Raw genomic sequence first — 9,491 nt, forward strand, 5'->3', positions numbered from 1 at the left:
AAAAATCTATAACAAAGCATAAGTTTTAAATTGTGCACCCCCCTGAACTGTATGATGAAGTCTCACACATTGTTTCATCCCACCTGGAATCCAACATATCCACACTATACCTGCTACTGAAATTAGCTCTGTTATCACTGCAATACCATTTTATTATTAGATAGTGTAAATTCCTTACTGTGCCCAATTTGTAAATTAAACTTTATCATAGGTATGTGAAGAAAAAAGTTTAGATACACAGTTATTACCCACGATTTCAGGCATCCATTGAGGGTCTGGAACATGCCCATACAGGTAAAGGAAAACTACTGTATATCAGCAAACAGGCTAATAGTGAGGATTCTATCCAGTCTGCTGGAGTTCAGCTCCACAACCAACATGCTACTTAAAGTTTCTATGCCTTGGTTTCTTACTCTGTGACAAAAGAATATTACCTATTTCTCAAGATTGATAGATTATTAATCTTCATTAAAAAATGCTTACTAAACATATCTTAGAACAGAAAAAGTACTATATGATAAAAATTAGTTAAATGAGAAAAACTGAGCTCTAAAAAGCACAGTATGCTACCATGTATGAAAAAAATGTATATGTACAAATTAAATACACACCAAACACACACACACACACACACACACAAGCATAGATAAAACTTGTAGTAGTGTCCCAGAAACAAAAACTAAGCAGAAGGTGTTTCAAAATTATCTGCTGACTAGAAACATGCACTGACCAAAAATTAGTATTTAAACCATCTTTAAAAATCTTAAGGAGCATGGCACATGCCTGTAATTCCAGCTACTTAGGAGGCTGAGGCAGGAGAATTGCACCCAAAGAATATATAAAGGTGAAGGGAAGCCACTTTTCCCTCCTCTACAATTATATATGTAATTGTTACCCATGTACCTAACAGTTGATAGTATAAAGCAAGAGAAATAAAACGTGGCTGATATTTTAAACACTAAGATGACTACAATAAAGAATTTCCAACCTAAAAATGATTTTTAGTACTTGTAAATTACAAACAAGTTAATTGCATTTAATGCTTCATTTTTTAATGTGTAAACCCAAACATTACTAGGTCTAATTATATAAATTTTTTCCATTACTTTTTCTATATAAACTATCAGAAATCTTCTGAAGACTCCTAGGCTTACTAATTATTTTATTTATCTACTATCTTGGCAGTTTAGTTTTAATATAACTTATATAATGTATTTTGGGTTTTCAAACTAACTTTTGGGTAGTGTTTAAGCACTCCAAAGCAAGACTGCTCCTCATCCAAGATCAAAGAAACATTAGGCAGCACTGAACATTGGTTCAACTTACACAGTTAACAAGAAATTTCCACAATCAGAAGCTACTCCACATTTTGAAAGGCAGTAGACATCTTTATATTCTAACATAATAAATACAATCCTATAATTCCCATCTGCTATGAACTATCAGCTATCTTTTAGATGTAATGTTACTATGGCTTATGTTGCACTTATTAACAAAATGGTATTTGAAATAGGGCCTTTGAGAAGTGATGAGTGTGGGGTCTTCATGGGATTAGTGCCCTTATAAGAAACCAGAGGGCTTTTTCTTCCAAATAAGGCTACAATAGGATAATAGCCATTTTGCAAGTGAGCTCTTACAAAAAAGGGAACTGGCTGACACCTTGATTGTGGACTTTCTAACCTCTGTAACTGAGAAATGTACTTTTTGTTTAAGCCGTACATCCATAGTATTTTGTTATAGTAGGCCAAGCAGACCAAGACAAATTCCAAAATATAATTCTCACAAAGAAGCTTGATGTAAAAAATTCCCATACTATACATATGAAAATCAATTAGTAATCTGCTAGGATCAAGTGATTTATTATTTAACTCATACCAGATATCTTCCTTCTGTCTCTGCAACATTTATTTAACAGAGATTTTTAGTTACTCTTGGAAGCAACTCACATATTATCAATCTGCATAGTTATACAAACAGGATAATGGTTACAGTAGAAATAAGATGTGCTAATTAAAATTTTAAATTTTTATCACATGACTAACATTTATGAATGATCAATTTTCAAAGAATTTAAGTATAGTAAAATACAATAAAACTTCAATTATATTAAACAATTTCAACTTTCTTTAATAAAACAAGAATCAAGATCTTCCCACGAAGGCTGGGGTTGTGGTTCAGTGGTACACCGCTCACCTAGCATGGGTGAAGCACTGGGTTCAATCCTCAGCACCACATAAAGATATATAAAGGTATTATGTCCATCTACAACTAAAAAATATTTTTTAAAAAAGATCTTCCTATGATTGCTGAATTAATCATCATAATAAAATATACATATATACATATAAGAAAATGTCAAGTATAACTAAGCTTCAAGTGATAAAAGGCCATACAATTATTTCATAATTTTGTATGCAGATAATTAGTCATACATTAAAGCATTATTCTGTAGCACTAAAACTCTAGAAGAATTTTACAGCTGACTTTTAAAGCAAATTTACTAAGTCCTTTTTTCCTATTACAAAAACCTTTAAACTAAAACATTACCTCTAATGGTTCTGTGCAGTTAGTGCAGACTAAAACTAATTCCTTTTAAAATTAACAAGCTGGTAAAGTATGTTTTATCAAATCCTTTACAACCATGTTTTCCTGAACAACAATAAATCAGTGGACTTCATTTTTAATAGTTCCTAAACAATTTAAGCATTAGTTCTCAGAGTAACATTATACTGCAATGTATGGTCTGCACAATACTCTAGGAAAAATATTTAAATAAAAATTATTTTCACTAAGCCAGATGTGGTGGCACACCCCTGGAGTTCAAAGCCCTGGAGTTCAGCAGTTGGAGCCGCTAAGCAACTCAGTTCTGTCTCTAAATAAAATACAAAATAGGGCTGGAGATGTAGCTCAGTGGTTGAGTGACCTTGAGTTCCATGCTAGTACCCACTGCCACCTCCCAATTATTTTCACTAAAATTTTTAAATATTATACACAAATATCATAGAAATGGTTGTAACAGAATTATTAAACTTTCTTAGCAAAATTTTTCAAAGTTGTGTTTTTAAAATAGGGACTCCACATTTTTAAAAAATTGTTCTAAGCCCCCGAAACAATTATTTTCATGCCTTACATGCCACCACAACATATGCCACCTGACTTATGTCAGACATTCACTGACCAGCATTTTATATCTATTCGTCTTTAGATCCTTAGTGCCCACCACAAGATGTGACAATGTTTCACATTTCCTTGGGCTTCAATACATTTTGTTCTTGACACAAATACTCATGTTCTGTATATATTACTATAAGCTATTATGTAACAGTAGGTGGGGAAATTTTAAAAAATATTGCAGCACTACCAGCCATTTAGTATGTTGAATTCCCACAGTTGCTTAGTGGGTGTTCTGAAACGAGGCCATATTTCTAGTATTAAGATTTTCAAATCACTACATCCAAGTACAGAAATAAATGTCTTCAGGATTAAATCATAAAACCTTACTATTTTAAGCTGCCTAATATATAAGCATCTCATTTCTATGAATTTAGGACTATAATTAAGACATGGTAAATAAACCAATTTTTGTTTTTAGCAACAATAACTAGTTCTTCTACCTATCCTTAAATAGTCGCAGAACTCAGCATTTTATCTTAATATTGTGCTCTCCTATGTAGCTGGACCAGAAGTAAAGACATTCAGTGAAATTTTTAATTGTATATCCCAGAAACATATAAACCAAAGCTGAATTAAACAATCCACTTTAGGTCATCCAATTTCTTAGACATCACATAATTTTAACAAATAAGTAATTATACACTGTAACCTAATTTTCTCAGCTTAGGTGACCAGGAAATGCCAATGGAATAAAGCTCACGTTTTATAACAAAATAAAAGCTGCAGCAATAATTATACTACTTTGTCATATCATTGTAACAGGTTTTCATACAACACTGAGAGAAATATGTTCAGCAACTCAATTTTACATGTTTCATAGCCAAATAAACAAACATAATTAAGTATAAAACTCTACATCTACAAATTGTCAGGTAGTAATATTAAACTGTACTAATTTAGTTTCTTCAGATAATTGTTTCAATTATTTTGTTCAATAAATACTGGTGCCTACTATGTTTCACCTCATTAAGTAAATCTTTCCAATTTAAAAATAAAAAAAGCCTTTAACACATTAAAACTGTTTAGCTGGGTGTAGTGTTGCATGTCTGGAATCCCAGCTACTAGAGACTGAGGCACGAGGATCCCAACTTGACACAATTTAGCAAAACTCCTTCTCAAAAAAAAAAAAAAAAGTCTAAAGATGGGGCTCAATGGCAGTACACTTGGATATCATGTGCAAGATCTTGGGTCTCAATATGAATACCAAAAGAAAAAAAGTTTCAAACTGCATCATTTGGATAGAAACCTTTCAGAAATACATGTTCTTTTGTCATCTAACAAATGTACCAATTAACCTGTTCTTCACAACATTAAGTTCCTGTAAACTATTCTTTGGGGAAAAAAAAAAAAAAAGTCTTGCAACTGTTTTTTAAATGTTTTCCTCTTGCTCTTATTTTCAACTCTATGGCCTCTTAAGAGTAATTCCAGTCCTTCCAACATTTGTTTACCAAGCTTTAAAAAAAAAAGTATACATCAAGTTTAAAAAAAAAAAGGCAGAATTAAAGCCTGAGGGTCTTTAAGTGCAGGAAATATATGTTTAAGGTAAGAAACATGATGGTATTTTTGGAATTTTTAGTGTCAAGTTGAGTTTGGTGCTCTAGATTATTAAAACTATTTTCTATTAGGAACCTACAAGGTCTAAATATTGTATATAGTAAAAACAGGAATTCTTAATGCTCAACATGAGGCTTACAGCTCAACAAAACAGACTTTAAACACACCATGACAAAAATGTTGAGTGTTATGAAAGAGGAAAGGTGCTATTCGACCCTTAAACAGAACCTTTCAGCCTGGTGACACAAGCCTATAAGCTTCTCAGCAACTTGGGAGGCTGGAGGATCCCCAGTTCAAGGACAGCCTAAGCAAGACTCTGTTTCAAAATAAATTCCAAAATATAAAAAAAAGGATGAATATGTAGCTCAGTGGTAGTACCCCTGATCCCCAGTACCAAAAGAAAGAAAAAAAAAAAAAAACAGAAAACAAAAACACCACACATACCACACAGGAGAACTTAACTAGGGATTAAAGGTCTCCCGAATGATGTGATTCAGTACTGAGGCCTGAAGAGTGTTTAAAGTTTGGTCAGGAAAAGGTACATGGGACAATATCCAAGCAGAATCTTTATTTATCTCAATGTTATTAGAAAACTAAAGTATTTTGGTAAATGCTAAGGTGTGAAAAAAATTTTCAAAATTCTATAATATCAAAATTAAGCAAAAAAGCAATAGGAGAGAATATTTTTAAATGGAAAACTAAGCGAAGATGATATTTTGGGGGATATCTAAATGGGCCTCACCATGGCTCTGAAGATAAATTAAATTATACTGTGGTAATAATTACTCCATACTCTAGTTCAAAGAATATACAAAGCCTTCTACCAGGATATAATTGCTGATCATATAGTATGACTAAACTAAAGAATGAGTGGTGGGCTGGGGTTGTGGCTTAGTTGTAGAGTGCTTGCCTAGCACACATGAGGCACGGGGTTCGATCCCCAACACCACATAAAAAAACTAAAGAAACAAAACAAAGGTATTATGTCCATTTACAACTAAAAATATTTTTAAAAAAAATTAGAAGAATGAGTGACACTATCAAGTAAAGAAATTTATTTACTCAGAATATTTTAAAAATATTTCCATAATAAAAATTTGCCACAAGATCTAAGGAAGTTCATAATATCACTCTCAATGTGTTGCATTTAAAAAACAAAAACAAAAAAACTTCATTACCCAAGTGGGAATTATCATACATTACCAGGGCTCATTATGTTCTCCTTGTATTTAATTAAAATATTGATGAAAAATTCACTTAGGTGAAAGATCTAAATAATTTTAAAGAGCCCCCTCAATAATAATACAGATTCACAGTTCAAGGTCCAAAAATTAAATTAGGAAGAAAGCAATAACTATTAAAAATATTAAATATATAAAAATATAAAGCTCCTGGGATACAGTTACTCCCCTGTAATTTTCCAAATGGACCTTAACATCTTTCTGTCCTTCATCTGTCATATTTACTCTCAAGAGTTGGTTCAGGGCTTATCGTCCAGTAAGCGTTGTCAGTTATACATGCAGTCTGAATCTTTACACACCTGAGTTTGCCAATATACACTGCTGTTAAAGCACTTGCCCACTGTGTAACAAATAATTACTAACTTCCCCAGTTCATGCAACAAACTCTGATCTTACTGAAAGTAGGAAATATGATACATTTATCTCTGCATCCTCCAAGGATGAAACACACATGGCAATCAATGAAAGTTGTATGACATGAGTGAATATGAAACTATTGCTCGCCTCACATGTGCAAGACCCTGTGTTCGATCTTCAGCATCACATAAAAATATATGAATAAAATAAAGGTATTGTGTCCAACTAAAAAATAAATATTTTTTTTAAATGGAATGGAATTGATAAGTTAAAGACTAAATGTAAGACGAAGGAAATCTGGGAAGCAGGAAGAAGTGTCGTACAACACAAAACAGAAAACAGAAAGCCCAAATCTAACTGCTGAAATTATCTCCAAGTTCTAGAAATCCTGAAATCAATTGTCAGAACAAGCTATTTTCATGTTACCTCCAAGACATTAGAAAAAAGAATTTATCTTTATCAGCTGTGAAATTACTTAATTTTAAATCACAGGACTTCTATCTAGTAATGGAGAGCAGAAAGAATGCCAAAGTAACTTATAAAAAGGTCTTTCAGACTCATTTCACATAAGGACAAACTACTCCCTCTTTTAAGGCCTCCTGTAATGTTTTAGCTAAAGCAGTATGTTCATTCTTTCTTGTAAAAGAATCCTTACCTTTTACAGAATCCACTACTTTATGCAATCAGTTATATCTCTAGAGAAGTTATAATGAGACAAAGTTTGAAATCTAGTTAGTTTTCTTTTAAATCTTGATAATGGGAACTGTATACTTTCTCAAGAAGTACATGTTATCAACATCCCAAAAGTTTACAGACTATTTTTTATATGCTTGAACTTTGTTGAATTAAAGATGTTATGCTAAAAACTTGGGAATCAGGAAGAAATGTTCAATTACACACTATTTTACTTTAAAATAATGCAGTTATATATTTTAGAATGTTTTTCAGATATATGCATCCTTTCAACCTGAATTGATGAGCAAGAACATTTCACAACATTCCATAATATATCCAGTTCAAGCATACCACAGGTTATTTGTAACCATGAAATTTTTCAGGATTTTAAAAGCCAAGTTTAGACAGGGAAGTAGGAATATACAAAAAATTTAACTACTATATTAAAAAGAGAAAAAAGATTCATTGATTTATTGTAACATGTAAATGAAACAATCAGAAGACAAAAGTAAGCAGTTAAAATAGGGGATATAAGGATAGCAGACACTGCATGAAATATAGTTAGGTCTAACAATTAACAATGTCTACCAATTTAATATTTTTTTAGGACTCATTTCTTGAATATCATTTTACTGCTAAATTACAGCCAATGTCTAATTCACCTACAACAAAATATTTTTCAATTTCCTACCAGTCTTATCAGGAAGTATCAAAGTATTTATTTTATATCTAAATTTCCTCTTAATTGATATTTTATAAACACCCCAAAATTTTTGCACCAAGTCCAAGCCATAAACCTCAGATCTCACTGAAGGTTTTATCAGTTAACTTTTTGTCTGGTTAGTTACTTTTTTATTGTTTTGGGTGTTTCATCTTGTTGTGTTATAAACAAAAATTTTTTATGTTTTCACACTGATTTTTATGTTTTCTTGATGTGTTATAAACAAAGATTTTTATGTTTTCATACATTGCTGTTAAAGCACTTTAATATTTAATATTCACCCTCCAAAAATATGTATCTTGGTATCTACATATAGAGGGCATTATTTTTTTTTTGTCAGAAACAGGGTTTATAGTTAAGTCTCTTACTTAAAAAAAATTCTATATTTAATCTGTTTAATGAACTTCCAGAAACATTAAATTACATAATAATGCTAATCTAGCATATAAACAATCATGACCAAAATTTAACTACCTGTTGAACAAAACATTCCAATTTTATTCACCCTCCCCCGACAATCCATTTAGGTAAACTAAGGCAAAAAATACACCAATAACTATTCAGAAGCCATCTTTGGAAGTATTGGTAATTAAAAACCTAAAAAGTAATCCAGCTCTAAACTAATAATATCTTTTAAACATCACTGTTTAATCCATAATAATTTCTAACAAAGGAAGAATTTAGAAACATGAAAATCATTAACAAGGAGAGAGAACAAATGTCAACTGAGAAAATGTAATTTTTTTCAAAACAAAACAAGCACCTTAGGGAAATGTAGTAACCTTTACAGATAGGCCATGCCCATAACTTGAAACAGATTAAGAATGTAATTTTATGTTAGTTTAATGTTAGATTTAAGCCATTTGAAAGTTACAAATCTTAGACAAAAAACTTTATACATTTAGATAGACTACAGACAAAAATAATCACAACTATGAATAAATTTTACAGTATACTTTAAATCCAAGTAAGTATAAAAGTCTTTCATGTTCAGACTAAGTTCCAAACGTTGAGAAGTCATTTATGTACCTCACTCCTAAAAACTATCATTGTCACATGGGGGGGGGGATTTACATTTGAAAAAAAAAAATCAAATTTTAAGTGTAAACTTCATGTTACAAATTATAAATAGTTAAGTCTCTTCAAATATATAGTAACAAATAGTTATAAGTGCATGGAGAGGTACAGGTGGAGATGAATACCCTAATGAACTGAGGCCTTTAAGAAATGAAAACTATTTGTCAGTGTTAATGACAGACCAAAAAAAAGAAAAGGAAAAAAAAAATCACTTGGTTACAGAAGATACTCAGAGATTACTGTATCAGAAGCTATTTTTCAGAATCCTAGAGTAGATAGCAGACTGCTCGATATCTAATGAAGAGTACAAAATTACACAGGTGTAAACTTAAGAGACTTGATAGTTATGCTGGAGACAATAGTCCACATCTGCAACTTAATTTGGTTTCAGCATCCCTAGAGACTTTGAAAATATTTTGGGGGGTAGGTAGGTTGCAAAACAGTGCTTCCTCTTTTATTCACAACACCCCCATGATGATACAAACTAACAGTCAAGAAAATCAAATCACCAACTGTAAGAGCTGAATCAAAAACACACAAAGCACCATCTTTCCAACTCCCGATTCATTCCACCTGTTTGTAAACCCATACTTCCACAATTAACAAACCCCTCTGCTGATAAAGGAGCCAAATTAATGCTTTAGAGTCATTATTCTTTTACCTAAGCATGGGGGAGGGGCTGATACAAAACA

At 31.7% G+C, this 9,491-nt stretch overlaps 1 protein-coding gene across 7 annotated transcripts in view; it reads right to left on the reverse strand.

Moving 5' to 3' along the window:
• Shoc2 (SHOC2 leucine rich repeat scaffold protein) overlaps positions 1-9,491 on the reverse strand; it is an 86,190-nt gene that overhangs the window by 75,113 nt on the left and 1,586 nt on the right. The gene's annotated exons all lie outside the window — the stretch shown is intronic.

Source organism: Ictidomys tridecemlineatus, chromosome 1, assembly GCF_052094955.1.
Source record: "Ictidomys tridecemlineatus isolate mIctTri1 chromosome 1, mIctTri1.hap1, whole genome shotgun sequence".
Lineage (NCBI taxonomy): Eukaryota > Metazoa > Chordata > Mammalia > Rodentia > Sciuridae > Ictidomys > Ictidomys tridecemlineatus.